At 36.8% G+C, this 18,880-nt stretch overlaps 1 long non-coding RNA gene across 1 annotated transcript in view; it reads right to left on the reverse strand.

Moving 5' to 3' along the window:
* Positions 1 to 301: 301 nt before the first annotated feature.
* The window catches only part of LOC116569136, a 29,369-nt gene continuing 10,790 nt past the window's right edge, over positions 302 to 18,880 (reverse strand). Inside the window, exons 2-4 of the long non-coding RNA XR_004276864.1 lie at positions 11,823 to 11,959; positions 1,118 to 1,222; positions 302 to 410 (exon numbers count right to left, since the gene is read on the reverse strand). This is a non-coding gene — a long non-coding RNA (uncharacterized LOC116569136). The remainder of the gene's footprint in view (positions 411 to 1,117; positions 1,223 to 11,822; positions 11,960 to 18,880) is intronic.

Here is an 18,880-nt window from a genome sequence, read left to right on the forward strand (position 1 = left end):
AGGTGTTCAGCTGTCATTCATTTACCCCGTGCATCCAGGAGTATGATTACAATGCAGTTCTCTCTTTGAATAAATAATGCAGATCTGTCAGTTTCTGAATTTGCCCTGTAGAGGTCAGTTCCAGAAAAACTTTTTACTCTTTCTGCAATGCTTCTTTATACGGACTTGTGCAAATAGGTACTGCTTATTATCTCTTTTAGTGGAGGAATGAAGGGAAGAAAATAAATTAAAAAAAAAAATGGTCTTCTTCTTGATCTGAAGACCATAACTGAAGCCAAGCAGTATGCTAGATGTTGGCACATGCATTTTTATTTTTGCAGAAAATGGGTCTGATTTGAGTACTGTCTGAATCCAAAGTCCATATTCTTCCCAATACACCATGCTGCCAGGCACCATAAAAAGCTGGTATCCTTTTAAGAAATAGAGGAAGAAAAAGTATGGGATGAATGGCCATTGTGCTAGAAAGAACTGCTTTTGACACTTCTCTGGTTGTCTAGACTCTCACTGACCTGCTTCACCAAGTCTCTTGTTCATTTATCCTTTGCCTATATAGTGTGATCTGAGGGACCAAAAAATGTCTCTTCCACCTTCTGATGACCATGCCTGAAACTTCAGCCTTGTTCCCCTCAACTCTGTAGTCTTTAAGAATTCCCATGTAAAATAAAATGCTACATAGATCCTGGAATATATTTGTTGGTGGCCAGTGGGCAAACCTAACAGATGACTTAACTGAATATGTATTTGTTTTACTATTTGATAGAGTGAACCTCAGTAATAAAGACTCACTAGACAGCTTAGTTTTGGTAAGGGGGAAGATAAAGAAAAGGTGAAGGAAGTGAAAAGTCTAAAAGTCTAAAGGTATGAGCAACTTGGAGAAAACAGTCAAGGGCAGACATTAGCCAATTAGTAAATTGGGGTAGTGATTAAAAACCCTCAATGTGGGAGAAGGAGGTAGAAAGAGAAAAATAGAAGGGTACCAAACTCCACTGTGGCTTAAAGGACAATACCATCCAAATTGATTGGGGGAGAGAAGCTTGAACAAATGATAAACTAATAAAATGAAAGAGAATTTGAGCACAACAGACTCCTAAGTTTATCTCTATTGTAGAACACATACCATTCTTGTTGAAATTGTCTATTTGCTGGAACCTCCATTGGATCATGGGTTTTAGAAGAGAGGAGCCTCTGTGTCTATTTTATTTGTGTGAGATTAGAGCACTGCCTGGAATGCACAGTTTAATTCATGTTCAATGGGTGAATAAGTGAAAACAGTTTCCTTTCTTTTCTATTTCTCATACATAAAATCTTTGCTATGAAGAACCAGATATACTCATATATGATGGAGCTTCAATTGTGTGTTTAGGATTTTTAGAGATTCTAGGACACTTTGGTAAATATAAACTGTGTCATTTACAGAAAAGCAAATATCTTCCCTTAGAAATGTGGTAATGTCCAACATCTAACAAATACTATTTTTGTCATAATTATTATTATTTGTCGTCAGCATTTTACAAATTTTCAAGGGTCTTTATTTATGGTTAAACATGCTTCTTTACATATTCTATTTATATATATATATATATGTCATTTAAATCAAGCTCTACTCTGACAGCTATTACATTATACTTCGATATATATAACACAGATATACATAAAATATAGCTAATGATTCCAGAATAGTTCCTCTAGACATGCTATATATTTTAAATTTAATTTAATCTCCTTCTTACATATCAGGGGGAAATGTGTGAGTTTTTTTTCCCATGTATCCCTCTTTCCTCATTATCAAAGTGTTTATACTGAATTATTTTTAAAAGGCAGCATTTAGTATTCAATCAAATAATAAGGAGAATGTGTTCCTTCCCAGTGGTTTAATAATAATTCTTGCATCACCAACCCTGAATATTCATGTTATGGAAATGTGTCCTACTTCTATAGATTTCATCATTGTCAGCTGGTGCCACAGCAGAACACAGGGACAGTTAGTCAGTCTAAATACATTCAGCATTTTAGCAATTACCAAAATGTCTTCCCTGACTTACTATCAATAATTCAACTTTTGAGGAATATAATACTGAGACACAGGAGACTGACCAATAAATATTCTGCTGTTCTTTGGAAAACCTTAACTGCATAAAATTGTGATATCACTAGACTCAAGTCTTACTTCAGCTATATCTGCATGGCATAAAGATGATTGAGCGATTCAGTGGGGGAAATAAATCAATCAAGACAGGTTTTTTGTCTTTAGGTAAAGTGACTTATTGCCTATTTATTTTTTCCCCCACTTTGCTGTTAGAACACAGCTTGTCAATGGTCTGATATTCATCATCTTCATTCCTCAAAACATTTATTAGTCATGCTTTAACCTCAATTCTCTTGGCAGTATGACCTTGGCCTAGTCACTTAATCTCCCTAGAATTCAGTTTCTTCATCTGTAAAATGGGTAAGGTAGACTGGGTTGGGGTTAAGAAACTTGTTCCATAAAGAAACAAGTATTTTAGGATTTGTGGGACATGCAATCTCTGTTACAACTATTCAGCTCTGCTATTTTAATGCAAAAGCAGCCATACATGATATGTAAATGCATAAGCATTTCTGTGTTCCAATAAAATGTTATTTATAAAAACAGGCAGACAGGCAGTGAGACAGGTTTGGCTTTGTATAGCAGTTAGCCAATCCCTTTCAGGTTTTTTTCAAATCTGTGACCCTATATGTTAGATACCTATAAGTCACCTGAACACATATGGGAATGAACTCATCTAGTCATTCATTGACCTAGAATTAAAGGGGCCTAGAAATTCTCCACTACAGAAAAATTCCTCTGAAAAAATCAAGTACCCCTAAGTAAACTCAACTGATTAACAGATTGACAAAGATTCCTTAATTCTGGCTAGGCAGCACATATTTTATTGGTAGCCCAGGGTGTATAGATTCTATGAAATCCAGGCCAAGTCTCCAGGTTGTTTCTAGAAAAGGAAAGAATATGCTTGCAAGAATGACAGGATTTCACTCCAAGTTTTGTTGCTTTTGACTGCACTGAAGGAACTAATCAGCTTTAAAACAAATATTAGGTCACATTGTAGCTTCAAACTTAGAGGGAAAAAAAAGAGAGAACCATTTTTGCATCTCTGTGTAGAGTACCTATTTCATTAAGTAGCTCAGATGGATAAAAGTCTCAAAAGTCAAGGTCATAAGTTAATCCCTTGTGAGTGTCTGTCTGTGAAGATCTGCAGTTTCATGCTACTATACACAGAAACACACACATGAAGGGTATAAGACTTGACAATGCCTGTCTATGGAGATCTAGTAGATAACTGTATGCTGAAAGAGGATTCTGTCACATTCAAATTAACTTTAAAATGTTTATAGGGGTATGATAACTGTCCAAGAAACATGTCCACAGTGACAAGGAATCCAAGGATAATAAAACAAAGGACAGATGGGGATCCTGTGTGACTCAGTTGGTTAAGTGTCTGCCTTCAACTCAGGTCACGATCCCAGTGTCCTGGGATCAAGCTCCGCATTGGGTTCCCTGCTCAGTGGGGAGTGTGCTTCTCCCTCCTGCTGTTCTTGTGTTCTTGCTCACTCTCTCTCTCTCTCCCTCTCAAATAAATAAATAAAAACTTAAAAAAAAAAAGGAAGGACAGAGTCCATTCAGTTTGTAGCAGGGTTTCTCAACCTTGGCACTACTAATATTTGAACTAGATAATTCTTTGTTGCATTTTGCAGGGTGGAGGGGTTGCTGTTCATTGTAGGATGTACAGGATGTAGATGGACTATGTGCAGCTCACTATCCCTTTCCTCAGTCATAACAAACAGAAATGTTTCCACACATTGACAGATGTTCTGGGTGGGGGAGGAGAAGGCAAAGCCACACCTAGTTGAGAACACGTGGATTACAGAAACTTAAGATACTGAATTTGCCATAAATCATCATTCATGCCACAGAAGTTAAGTAGTACCCCAGACCAACACTGATATTCAGAAATATTTTATTACAATGACTTCCCATGTCCTTTCTGACTAATTCTTTCCCCCTCTCAGTATATCACAGAATACCCAGACAACAATGAAGTGGAGGGGACATTATCCAGAGAAAGAACACCACTATCTTTGTCCTTTGTCCTTAGCAGTATCTAACCCCTGCCCAATGGCAATGTTCCCATTTCTAAATTTTATACACATGTAACTCAGACCCAACTCACTATCTATTCCACTCAACTTCTAGACTATTTTTCATGACTGCTCGTTCCAGTTACTGGTGAAAAGACCTACAGAGCCTTAGGCCATAACTCAATTGCCTAGCATGGAGAGCCTGTAAAAGTCTGGGTTCTCAAACGCCAGATCTCAAACCTTATCCCAGGGCCTATGTCTCTTTTTATTCCTACACTACCTAAATCCCTGCCTGGTTTTCACAGTTTTCTTAGGCAATACTGCCTGTACTCCAGACCTCAATTTTCTGGGTCTCTACTACTTGCTACTCTTCCCAGCTACCATAAACTATTTGTTGAGAATTCACTGGGTCATTTCCTGCTACTATATTCCCCTGTCTACCCCTGTGGGTAGAACCTTGTGGTTCTACTCTATCTCTATATTCCAATTATCTCAGTTCTGTAGGATCTCACTTTTGGGTTGTGGCTGTAAAATCAATCTTCTACTTACTCCTGTCAGTGGAATAATAATGAAAGAGGAAAGAGGGGAGAAGAAGTTGTGTGGTCACTTCAAAGGCATCCCACCTTGAAAAGCTTCCTAGTATAACCTGACAAACAGAATTCTGATTATTAAAAGAAAAATCATCACAGGATATACTGTTATGGATATAAGGCTTTCCAACATTCTATGTCATGTGGAAGTTTCTATCAGGCTCTGATATTACAGGCAGAGAGAGTAAAATCAGCAAGTCAGTAAGGTAAAAGGACCTATGCATGAACAGTACTTCTCTGCATGGAAAATAAAAACAATAGAGATAATAACAAGTGGAAACAAAACACAAGATATTAATTTTAAATCTTATGAAAAATCATATTTGACTTCAATTTGAGGAGCAATAGTATCAGGTCATGTTCAATTACAAATGTAATATGTATATTAATGCACCATTGCTTCAATAATCATATATCCAGGAAAAGTTCATTCAAGCATAAAAGTCACTAGGAAAAGTTTAAACACAAAGGGGATTTTAATTTCACCTCTGAGGTGAGATTAAGGAGAAAGTCTACTTTCTTGGTTTATGCAATGAAAAATATCTGAATCATAAACATCCTAAACTGTACAGCCTTAACCACAGACATGTAGAAACTCCAAAGGCTGGCAGGGAGAATAGCATGGGCCTGGATCCCAGAGAGTACAGGGCTAGGGTGGGGAGAGAGATAGAGGGGGCTCACCCAGCTGGATGTAGAATATGAGAGGTTGGCCATTAATCGGGTTTTGGAGGGGAGGAGGGTGGGAGGCTGGGGAGCCTGGTGGTGGGTATTAAGGAGGGCATGTATTGCATGGAGCACTGGGTGTAGTGCATAAACAATGAATCTTGGAACACTGAAAAAAATAAAATTAAATTAAAATTTTTTTTTAAATCCTAATGACAAAGGGGACTTCCCCAATGCTCAGGGGAGGTTACTTCTGCAGAAATGTCCAGGGTAAGCAGTAAACAGAGACCGTGGTAATGCTATGGTTCAAGGAAGAGTCACCTGGTTGGAACCATATCCCTAACCAATAGCTCAAAACATGTAGACAATAAATGGAACAATAAATGTGAAGTTGACAAGTTCTAGAATGGCTGTCATGTCTCAGTCAAACATAATGGGTTCCAGATCAAGCCTTGATGGGGAGAGTCAGTATGGTCAGATATTAAGGAAATCAGTTCCTAGAATCCATCCATTGGAAAAGATGAAGTTCTAGCTGAGCCCTCCTCATTCATTCACTCATTTATCCAATCCTTTATTCAATAAATGGATACTAATAATACTTACCAAACAATACTAGACACTATTCCTAACACTATGAATTCAATGCAGAAAAAATAAGCATGGTCCCTGCCCATATGAACAGCTTCACTGAAAATGCTTTGAAAAACAGTAAATATACAGGTTAAAAAATTTCATCGAGATAGGGCTTATAGACACAAAATGCTAGCAAGTGCTAGCAAGCTGCCAGTGCCCCCTGAAAAAATCTGCTCCAACCCAGAGGCAGCCAGACTGGTAGCAAGAAAAGAAAGGTGTCCTATTACCTTGTAAATAATAAATGGAGGCCTTGATGATGATGATGATGATGATGATGATGATGAGTAGTTATATAATTGTTTCAGGTTCTAATCAAAAGACTGAAATGACATTAGTTATTTAAACAGAAAGAAATGAATAAAAAAAGAGTTGTTAATTCAGTAGTAAAAATTATTAATTAGGTACTAAAAAGACAAAAAGAAAACTCTAGGGTATCACAGATAGAGTAACTATAAGACATAGCTGCCATCCCTAACATTGGAAGAACAAAGAAAAGTAGTTGGAATTATTAACAGAAGCCTGGAGGATAGACCTCATAGTGCTAAAACTCAGATTCTCAAGGAGCTGGGGATATTCTGAGGTGTGGAGAACCTGAGCTCAGAAGGAGGAAGGGTCACATGGGGCTGGATCCCAGACCACTTGACAAGGGGGAGTGGGCCAGCTGAATCTGGGGTCTGTATGGGTTCGCTCTATGGTTGTTGGGGAAAAACCACAAACTAGGCTCAACTACTGCTAGTGGAACACAGTGCTGCTGCGGGGGCAAAAAAAAAAAAAAAAAGCATTGCAGGGAAAAGTATTGCTGGAGTGTTGCTTATGGGAAAAGAAACTGATAGAATGTAAATAAGAAGAAAAACCAAGTAAAGAGGAAGGAACATGTTTCATCTACCTCCTTCAGCTTGCAATCTCCCTCTAGAATCCCCTCACTGACAGAGTTTAAACAACTGGCAAATCAGAAACCTGACTTGTGGATTCCCAGCCCAGTATCAAAAAGGAAATATGAAACAGTGAAGCCGGGAGATGATAGTTTAATAACCAGCCCAACCAATCTAGGGCAAATTCTTTACCTTTTTGAGGCACAGTATGTCAAATTAGAATACTAATGTCTATCACAAGAAGATGTATTGAGAATTACACAAAATGTATAAAAAGTACTTCAGATAGTGCTTGACAAATAAAATACATTATTTCACAACTAATGGTTTCTGCTCCTGATTCCTCCTACCAAGTACATCTGCCATCTCTAGTGCCTTCCTTAAACAACAACTCTGTAGAACTCCATGTGTGGTCTGATCTATTGCCAGAATATATCTCAGCAGGAAAAAATCTATTTATAAGGCCTCAAGCAACAGGGCGCTCTTTTAATACGGGGACCATATTTGGCTCTTATATTTTCACTTCCACTCCTTCCTGTCAACCTGAAAATCTGGCAAAAATAAACAAATAAATAAATATCGCCTACATACTTCCTTGTTCTTGCCACCATCAATCCAACAGGCCAGCTTTCCATTAAGACACATTCAATTTCTTTCATTCTATTTCAAGAACAGTTCTAGAAAGATTTCAAACTTGATCCAACATCCTTCACTCTAAAGAACAGTCTTCATTCACTTCCTTGTGTCCTAAAAGGATCACATGCCCAAAAAGCAAACAGAGGAACCCACTACCATTTTTCTGATGTTCTCAATCCAGCAGCAGCATTCTAGACTAGGAAGAAGAGTTACTGAAGGTAGAGCAGTATGTGATGCATTATGGCACATTTTAGAGAGAAAATTCACCATGCCCATGAGTGGCCCATAAAACCAACTCCCACATAAAAGCAAAATATAGCTCTTCTGCTATCTTGCCTGCAATCATGGGTTCTTAATAGTTCATTCCCTTCTTGATCCAAGGCTCATGTGGTTCTAACTTTATTAATTATAAGACCTTGGGAAATTTTCAACCTTTAAGCCTCATTTAATTAAAATAGTATTCCTAACATTATCCTAACATTATTGTTGTAGGAATTAGATAAAACAATACATGTTCAAGGCAAGACAAGAAACAGAGAGTATTTGTTTAGTTGGTACATAGTTTCAGTTTTGTAAGCTGAAAAAGTTTTGGAAATCTCTTGCACAGAAATGTAAATAAATGAACTACACATTTAAAGTGATTACAGTGGCAAATTTTATGTTCTGTGTTTTTTACAATTTTAAAAAACGTTTATTGAATTAATGTATGAATAAAAAGTTCCTATCACATGCACAGGTATACATACACACAGAATACACATTTATCACTCACTACAATGCCTGGAACATCATAAGCACTCAAACATCTACAAGGTTCTGTCTCTTTCCCCTTTGAGCCTCCCAACAATCTCCTGACTTCAATTTCACCTGCATGATTTGCTAATTTCTCTCCCTCTGAACATTGTGTAGGCTTCATCACATTCTGTCCAGTGCTGTTTCTTAACAGTTCAGTGTGGGCATGCTTTATCTTGCCAAGCACACTGTCAGCTCCCACAGAAAAGGGACCACCTCTTATATTTCTTCTATATTCCTCTTCATGTCCAGTGCAATTTTTGCACTAACTTCTGGCTGACATTCTACTTCAAATGAGATGGACATTCCCAGAGCCAGAACATTCCAGTTATCCCAGCCTGCTCTTGGGCTTCCACTCATCATCATCAATCAACATTTATTTATTGATCTATTAGTTTATATTCAGACAAGGGGACAAGATCAATGGACAGAGAAATAGGAAGAAAATAAAAGACATATAAGACATGATTATTGTCCTCAAAAGGCTTACAATCTATTTGCACATACAAAGCAAACATAACAATGTTGGTAAAACTGCAAGGAAAAATGCTAAATGTCCACTGAGTATTAACAGACAATACAGGAATTCAGCAAGCCATGGGTACTTCAAGGGAAGTTCAATAGGAGATCAGTTTTAGAAAAACTTAAGTACAAGAGTATATACAAAGTATCTATTCTTTAGAATTAAGAAGATTCTTCAAGGGGTAATCAAGAAGATTCTTCAAAGGGTAAAAAGTGTATCTGCCTACTAACTCTAACTTTGAGATAAAATTATCATATATTTTCAGGATATTAACAGTAACAACAGTCTCCATATACTCCAGCAGACTACATACTATCACAAATACTAAAGTAAGGGGTGCATCACCCCTATTTATAAGAAACACTTACTTGCCTATAGATGTAGAGATAGTTAGTACTGAATTTGAACACATCTGTCTGACTCCAAAGCATGAATTCTTCCCACTATATAACTCATTCATTCATCAAACATTTATTGAGAATCTACTCTGGACAAAGATTATGCTAAAGACATTAAACTGAATAAAGTATGAGCCCCTTCCCCTCGAAGGGCCTCATAGTCTGATGAGAAGGCAGTTACATAAAGATACCACCCACACAAAATGTGCTGAGTCTAAGAACAGAGATATGTGAGAAGTTATGGAGCACGAAGGAAGGAAACCTAATCCATCCCGGGAAATCCTGAAAGGTTTCTGGAGGAGGAGAAATCTTTGTTAAGTCTTAAGGGATAAAATAAACAATAATAGCTTACATTTGTGTACATACTAGGCAGAGACTATTATTAGCCCTAATTTACAGATGAGAAATTGAAGCACAGAGAAGTGAGCAACTTGCCCGAGCTTTGGTAGTTTATAAATAGATGTAAGAAACAGGTTATGTATCTGTTCTCTCTTAATCTCTACAATATACTGCACATGAATAGGAGTTTGCCAGAAAAGTTTAGAAGAGCAAGGCAAAGGCAAGAAACTGCATTGAATGGCACAATATAAAAAGTATAGTATGTCTGGAGCAGGAAATAACAGGAGAGGAAATTAGAGAAATATAGGTCAGATCACAAAAGATCTTGTGTAACATGCAAAGGATCTTAGAATTTATCCTATGAACTATGGAAGGATACTGAAGATCTGTACATTAACAAATTATTATGTCATCTATCTGAAGGATGAATGTGAGTTAAGATTAATGGGAATGAGATCCATTAGCAGAGGGTTGTTATTGTTGTAAAAAATAAAACATAACATACATTTACTCTCCTAACAATTTTTAAGTATTTAGTCCACCAAGGGGACAGATTTAATATGTAGCAAAGAGAAGAAGAGAACCTAAACTTGAATAGAGAGAGCAAGATAGAAAACTTTGAAATAAGGTGTGTCCAGGTGGCAAAAGAGGCAGAACTTGGTGATGAACTAGATGTGCCTTTCTCCCTACCCATCAGACTTTCCTGTTTTAAATAATTTGTCCAAAAAAATAGAAAACATAAATGTTTATGTTTGTCACTTTGGAATTGGCTAGACATAGTACTAGCACAGGGGCAATAAGAATGAATAAGACATGCTTCCCATCCCAGAAAGGCCTACAGTCTGGAGTAGAAGTAGAGAAGGACAGTGCAATAAAGGATTATGTGGTTATAAAAGAAATAGGTACAACATTTATTGGGGATCCAAAGCTGATGTGGTTAGCCCTAACCAAGGGAGATAAAAGAAAGGTTGAAAAGGATATGCCTCAAAGTGAATCTGAACAGACACTTCCCAGTGGATCATGCATGCTCTCAGGTGAATATTTTTCCAATGGAGAGTAGCGGGAATATAGCAGAACAAAGTTTCAATGTGAAGAAGTTGGAGATAGGGAGCACGATAAATATGTGGACTCCTGAAGGCATCAAAAGTTATTAGCTGCTGGTTCCTCCATTAAAACACCTAAGCACAAGTAGGAAATTGGGGTCACAGAACAATGAAGGTGGGAGACAAGACAGTGATCTGCCATAAAACTACAAGAAGTGCTCTGGTTTTATAGCGCTCTCTGAGGCCACGTCACCACACTCTACCTAGCCCCACCTGAGCTAGAGTCAGTGCTCATTATGCTTAGAGAAGTGTATTAGTGTTTTAGAAGTCTATTAATTCTACCCTAACCTCTAGCATTTCATATAATTGTAGGATGTCATCTTGAGATTCACAGTTAGGGGTCTCTGTATCAGGTACTTCCCATTGTTCTTTTAAAGGATTTTAAGTTACCTCATAATATCTTATATTTGGAAGCTTCACTGCCTCAGTCACAAGTATTGATCTTTGTGAACAAAAGTAATTTTTTTTGACCAATGTGTTTATACAGACATTATTTTTTTTCCAAATTGTAATGCCTAATGCCTAAAGGACAATATTATTTATAAATACAAACTCTCAGACTTGAAAAAGAACACCTTCGTTTATCCTGTTTAATATACAACATCATGGACGGGACTGGAAGAGATTATGCTGAGTGAAATAATATACAACATCTACGCAAACACTTCTAAATTTAAGAATCTTCCTGGAAATGGTTATTTATGTCCATTCAAAGTCAAATTTCTACTGTTGTCCCTAACAATCAATTTAAAAAGAAGGGAAATTTTGTTAATAAAACTGGTTACAGACTTTCAAGATCATTAAATGTACTGTTTTCAATACAGCAGCATAGGTTATAAATCAAGTTCTTTGAATAATCTCCGTATTCAATAAAATACTTAATGAAAAGTATTTTTCATTAAGAAAAATAAAATTATTTAGTGGGAAATATTTAATTAAGTTATTTTAATTAGATGTACACATTAATCATGAAATTATGCAGAATAATTGCAATGACATTTCTCTATTATAATGAAACCTGTAGTGATAATAGAACATAAACAGATAAGAGAAAACATGCAAGTCAGTAATTATTTGGGGTAATTTTAAAATTGTTTAGTAAAGATTGTATCTCCCACGATAAAATAATAGGTTCTTATTATATGAAGATGACTTACTTGGAATGGGGAACCAAAACTCTTATCTCTCACCATCAGCCATGCCCCATCCAATTACCACATCCAGAAGTATCAACAGCTCTGATTACATACTAAACTGAAGATAGATAGCTATAGAACTTTCACATATTCAATACCTGTAATAAAATAAACTGAGGTTATGACAGCAGAAGACAGTAGGCTAAGAGCTAAAGTTAAGTCCTGCCTTTTCACACATGATAGCATATTAATTAATCACACGTACCTCCCCAGTGCCCAAACAGAAAATAAAGTGTCTGAAGTTTCAACTGGGAAAGATGACTCACCCTAAAACTTTTTGAGAAGCTTATGAGGGTTTAACAATGCTTGCGGATTGCTACTTGTGTCTTAGGTGTGGGGGCAGTGGTCATGATGGAATGAGGCAAAAGAGTTTGATAAAATGGGAAATAAGTGTTTCTATAGCAGTCATATATTAAAATGACAAGGTATGTATCATAAACTTTTACACAAACATTTTAGCATATGGTGCATATATTCCAAGTAACATAAATGCGAAAGAAAAGGACTCTAGTACCATTTGACCAGCTTCAACACTGAAAAAAAACAAATTAATGTAAGAGAAATTAATGATCTCATAAACGTTTCAAGAGTGAAAATACAGCTTTCTCCTCAACATAGAAATAAATAATTTCTGGTAATAAATTATACCAGATATTTTAGTGGTGGTGCTATTTCTATTGCTTTAAAAAAATGTATTTTTAATTGTCCTACAGATTTCCTTAAGCATACAAAAAGAAATCAGAGACTCCATTTGTCATAGAAAGCCCTCAAAAACAGGCAGTATTCTTCCCATTGCTAAAAGGATTTGAAATACATACCAGCATACCTTACAAGTCAAGTGCTCCCTACAATGCCTTCTCACAAAACTGAGGTGTTTTCACAAAGCAACAGGACTCAAAAGAAATAGAAGTAGGACTGTTTTTACAGTAAAGCATTATCTATGAGAAATCCCCTCTTGGTGTCATGCAGGCTAAACGCTACTGATACCAATGATAACATTAATATAATGGCTCCACTCATTTAATGTTACTTAAGTACCTCCAACTGACATGTTGGAATAAGGCTTTTTTTTTTTTTTTCATGTAAATTCTAATTAGGTCCCCTTCCTTTTTTCTTTTCTCCCTCACACTCTTCCTTTCTCCATCTCTCCATCTTGTCTTTTCTTTTGCCCAATAGTAAAAAATGGGTGCTAGTAGGTCTACATGTACTTCAGTCTCTACCCCAGGCCACAGTAGAATACCAACAGATCATTACATAGCATAAACCTATCACCTCTCCACCCCATTTGTCCCCAGCAAGAAAAAAATTCTACTTCTTGTCTATCTCAGTGCCTACATCAAAAATTTAGGCAGGTCACCTTTGCTTGTCATCCTCCCACATCCAGTAACTTGGCAAAACTCAACATTCTTGCTAAAAGCCTCTCAAATCCATTCACTCCCCACCATTTCCCTGTGCCTACAAAATCTAGCCCCCACAATCTCTTCCTTGTCTCCTCAGTGGTCTTCATACCTCCATTATAGGCTCCTCCAACTGCTCTCCACACCGCAGCTAGATTAATCAATCTAAAATGCAAATCTTGTCAAAGTACTCATCTGCTTAAGTCATTCCAATGGCTCCCCATGTTCTTAGCATAAAGTCTTATATGCTCACAATACACATTTTTATAATAACACTCTGCTTATCTCGTAACCTCCTTTCTCATTACCAACTCTTACAAAAACTATCTCTGTTTTAGCTATCATGAACTACAGACAAGTTCTGAGGCCTTTGCACCCATTGCCCCTTTTACTAGAAAACGCTCCCTGCCTTTAACATGATGGACTCTTAAATGATTTAAAGGATTCATCTCAAATGTTAGTTCCTCCAGGATACCTTCAATCCTACCTGCTTGATGTTTCTACAGTAGGTGTTCACTCTTAGCTTCCCCCAAAGTCAGTGGTTGTTGAAAAAAATTTCAAGTTCCGTTGCACACCTGGTTTGACTGTAGCATGTGTGTATAAAGATCTAAGATAACTAACAATGAATGAAGTTCCTCAGCTTTGCATCCCACATTCAAATGTTTAGATATACACATACACCCAGACCATTTTAACTCTAAACTACTCAAGGTTGACAGAGACCCTGATAACATCAAATCTAAGTTCTATAAATATAAAAATACCTGGGTTTATACATCTAGAAAACCAAGGTTTGGATTTGCTAGGAGATATCTCTAGCTTTATTAATATAAAAGTCAACCTTTATTGTTCTAGGATCATCCCAATGACACATAATTGCCTGAAAGCTGGTCAACTGCTTCCTTCCATGGTAGTTAGGAGCTGCCAGATTAACAGAGGATAGAGAATCACCCAGCTCTAACACACTTACTGTTATCCAAATCAAAGCAAGTGTGATAACTAGAAGCAAATTCAATCAAAAGAAACATTATCACTGTCTTAATGATTAACATGAAACCAGTTATCTAACAAAAAAATTTTTAGACCTTATTTTAGAATAACAAAAAATTGTAGACCTAATTTGAGGTGACTTAAAACTTAGAAGTTTATAACATTAAAGCTTAATTCTGTGATGAGCCAGCTGGCATTAAGATAAACTATGTGCCCAATTTACAAGACTCTCTTGGATAAGAAGCCAAAGATTCAACACTCAAACACAATATCTAAGCTTTAGTTTTAAGTGTGATGTGTGGGGAAGGGGGTTATGTGTGAATATGCTCAGCTTGCTCTGATGGTTCATAGGCAACACGTCTGGTAAGCACAGTTTCAATAAATCTTGTTAGTAACAGAAGACATAATCCACGAAGACTTACCTTCCCTGCCAAGTTATTATTCTATATTCTGTATGGTTGAGTGCATAATACTGTGCTACCTTATCAAGTATGGTTGGTACTGGAAGCTCCACCCAGGCTCCCCCCTCAGGGTTAAAGCAGCCTTCCCCAATATCAGAAATAGCATCTTCTGAGAGCTCACAGTTGTGTCCCTCACAAAGAAAGATCCTTGGCTACAAGGAACTATCTCACTTAGGTTAAGGCCCCTCCCAGGGGAGAGCCAACAGTCAATGGCCAATTCGTAGTAGGAACAAAGACTCCCCTGCTTCAGTTTGTTACAACTCTAAAGGAAAAACGCAGCAACAAAGCTCTCTATAAGCTCCACTGATGCCTCAGCTGCACTGCAGTTCATCTTCTCCCTCTTCCCAATCCTACTTTTCTCATTTCCTTACAGGTCCATTGATAGGTCACTTTTCAAAAAACCTTATACATGCAACTCTTCATCTCAGAATCAATTTCCAAGACAACCTAATCTAAGACTCAAGTCAATAATTATATAATGCAAATATAGCAGTATACAGTATATTTGCTGACTTTATCATAACCTTGTCCTGGTCTTCTATTAAAGATGTGAACCTATTAATTGAGGCCAAGGCAAGATCTAGAACTTATCTATCCCAGCTAACTCCAGTTACCTTTTTTTTAATTTAAATTTTCGTTATCATATAATACAATATTGGTTTCTGGAGTACAATTCAGTGATCATCACCTACATATGACACCCAGTGCTCGCCACAATAAGCACCTTCTTTAATATCCATCACCCATCTAGCCCATCCCCCACCCATCAACTCTCAGCTTATTCTCTATCATTAAGAGTCTCTTATGGTTTCCTTCTCTCCTTTTTTTCTTTTCCCTCTTCCCATATATTCACCTGTTTTCTTTCCTAAATCCCACATATGAGTGAGATCATATGATGTGTTTTTCTCTGACTGCCTTATTTAACTTAGCATAATATACTCTGGCTCTATTCACGTCATTGTGAATGGCGAGATTTCATTCTTTTTGATGGCTGAAGAATATTCCATTGTGTGTGTGTGTGTATGTGCGTGTGTGTGTGTGTGTGTACACACACATACAACCTCTTCGTTATTCACTCATCAATTGATGGACATTTGGGCTCTCTAAATATTTTGGCTATTGTTAATAATGCTACTATAAACATTGGGGTGCATGCACCTTTTTGAATCTGTATTTTGGTATCCTTTGGATAAATACCTAGAAATGCAGTTCCTGGATCATACAGTAGTTCTATTTTTAACTTTTTGAGGAACCTCCATATTATCCTCCAGAGTGACTGCACCAGTTTGCATTCCCACCTACAGTGCAAGAGGGTTACCCTTTCTCTGCATCCTCATCAACATCTGTTATTTATTGTTTTGGTAATTTTAACCATTCTGCTGGGTATGAAGTGGTATCTCATCATGGTTTTGAATTGTAGTTCCCTGATAATGACTGATGTTGAACATCTTTTCCTGTGTCTGTTAGCCATCTGGATGTCTTCTTTGGAAAATGCCTATTCATGTCTTCTGCCCATTTCTTATCTAGTTCCCTTTTAACTGCAATAAAATTTAGAAACTAATTGATATTAAAGACACTTGATTTCTACCCTTAATTCCTGAACAATTTTCAATGTTTGGCAAAAGTTGTTGAATAATTTTATCATCACCAGTATCATCATCATTATAAGAGGGGTAACAGTCTAGATAAAATTCTAATTGAAAGAGCACAAATAGAAAAGAATAAAAATGATTTGACCACAGAAGATCATTATGTTCTTAAAGATATGGGAAATGTATTTTGTTGGACTTATAAAGACTCAGGTCTTTTCTGATAAAAATAAAAAGACTTAGAATAGCATTTGCTTCTCATGTTCTCAATCTTTTAAGATATCCTTTTGAAATGAATGAAAAATTGCCATTGAATCACTGATAATTTTACCCCATCCACTTCTGCTAGCTAATAGGATCCAACAGTACATTAAAAGGATTTTTCACCAGGACAAAGTGGGATTTATTCCTGGGCTGCAGGGGCAGTTCAATACCCACAGATCGATCAATGTGATATACCACATTAATAAAAGAAAGAATAAGAACCATATGATCCTCTCAATAGATGTAGAAAAAGCATTTGACAAAATACAGCATCCTTTCTTGATAAAAACTCTCCACCATGCAGGAATAGAGGGAACATATCTCAATATCACTCCTCAATCCAAATGATATGAAAGGATTCTAGGCTTGGAGGTCTTTGTATTTTTGAGTTTTGTTGTTGTTGTTTTGGCACTACCATCTTGAAGAGTAGAAATCAAATCAGTTGGTCCACCTAACGGCAGTGTCATTTGTCTCAGACTAAAGCTTCTCTTCCAGAGCATATGGATTAGGAAACTGCTAAATAGATCAGGGTACAATAGCAAACAAATGCATATGTGCCATCCCTTTAAGAAAATATAACTTGTATATTTAGGTGGAGGCTGCCACATAGTAAAGGCAACTTGCCCACAGAATTGAACCTTCTGTTTATTTTTTTTTTTTAAGATTCTATTTATTTATTTGTCAGAGAAAGAGAGAGTGCACAGGCAGGCAGAGTGGCATTCAGAGGCAGAGGGAGAAGCAAGCTCTCTGCTGAGCAAGGAGCCAGGTGTGGGACTTGATCCCAGGACGCTAGGATCATGACCTGAGCAGAAAGCAGCCACTTAACCAACTGAGCCACCCAGGCGTCCCAAGCCTTCTGTTTAAATAGAAATTTCTGTCAAGTACAGAAAAATCACTAACTTGACAGTGGCTTCCTATAACTGAATGACAGAGCCCTGCTCTTGTTAAGGAAAGGAACAGATGCAAATAGGGGCATCTGTCTGTAAAGACCCATTCTTTACATGTTTTCTGGAAAAAATAAAATGACATGTCCTTCCCTTTTGCTTCCAGTGAATCAAAGCTAGACCAGTGTCTCCAAACTTTTACACTATACACCTTTATGTGTTCGAATATTTTCAACATTCACATATATACATAAAATATATAAATTATATCCATGTTCTGCCTTGCTAGCAGATACATTTTAAAACATACAATAGAAATATTTTAAATTTCTATTTAATAGAAATTTAAATTTCAGGGCACCTGGGTGGCTCAGTCATTAAGTGTCTGCCTTCGGCTCAGGTCATGGTCTCAGGGTTCTGGGATCGAGTACAGCATCGGGCTCCCTGCTCATTGGGAAATCTATTTCTCCTTCTCCCACTCCCCCTGCTTGTGTTTCCTCTCTTGCTGTCTCTCTCTCTGTCAAATAAATAAATAAAATCTTAGGGAAAAAAAAAAAGAAAGAAAGAAATGTTTTAAAATTTTAAAGAAAAATTTGAACTTTATATAACTTTGGCTTGCTAATTAATGGCCCACAATTTTTTCTTCACATTCTTATTAATAATCTTAAAAGTAAATGTTGATGCACTCAAGTGTACATCATTTCTTTTGATCTTTGCTTCACATTTATTGATGCTGTGATTCAAAGTCTAGTTCTGGGGCACCTGGGTGGCTCAGGGGGCCATTGAGATTTAATGAATATGGGCACTATGGTTGACTCCCATTATTCCTTAAAATAGCCAGGGGACTCTTCAGAGCACATGACTATTTGACATGTGGGAAGTATAGGACACCAGAGTAAAACCATATGGTAAATTTTAATAAATATGTATCACTTATTATCTAGGAGAAAATAATTATAAAAAGATTTTGAATATTTCTTTTCAAACTCCCTGGCAGTGTAGGTAGAAAATCTCCAACTTAAAGAACAGATTCCAGGCAATTGCTTAGAAAAGAAGATACCACAAATTTAACCTATATCTTTTTTGAGATTTTGCTTCCCTGAGTAGCTAAGCACCTAGGCAGTATGATAAACAGTATCGACATGTTTCCAGTTATATACACTGCACATATTTTGGTACTCACATGCTCAAAAGTCAAAAGACTTTTATGTTCAATGTTCAAGGGATTAACTCATTCAGAAATTAAATAAAAATCGTTAATTTACCAGAAAAGCACAGTATGAAATTTAGGATAGTAAGAAATATGAAAACTTACTTTGGTCTAAGATTTAGTCTACAGCCATACCACCCTGAACGCGCCCGATCTGGTCTGGTCTAAGATTTAAACATCCAAAAATTTACAGTACAATGACTGGACATTCATACGTCTGTTAA

The sequence above is a fragment of the Mustela erminea genome, chromosome 11 (genome assembly GCF_009829155.1).
Source record: "Mustela erminea isolate mMusErm1 chromosome 11, mMusErm1.Pri, whole genome shotgun sequence".
Taxonomy (NCBI): Eukaryota; Metazoa; Chordata; class Mammalia; order Carnivora; family Mustelidae; genus Mustela; species Mustela erminea.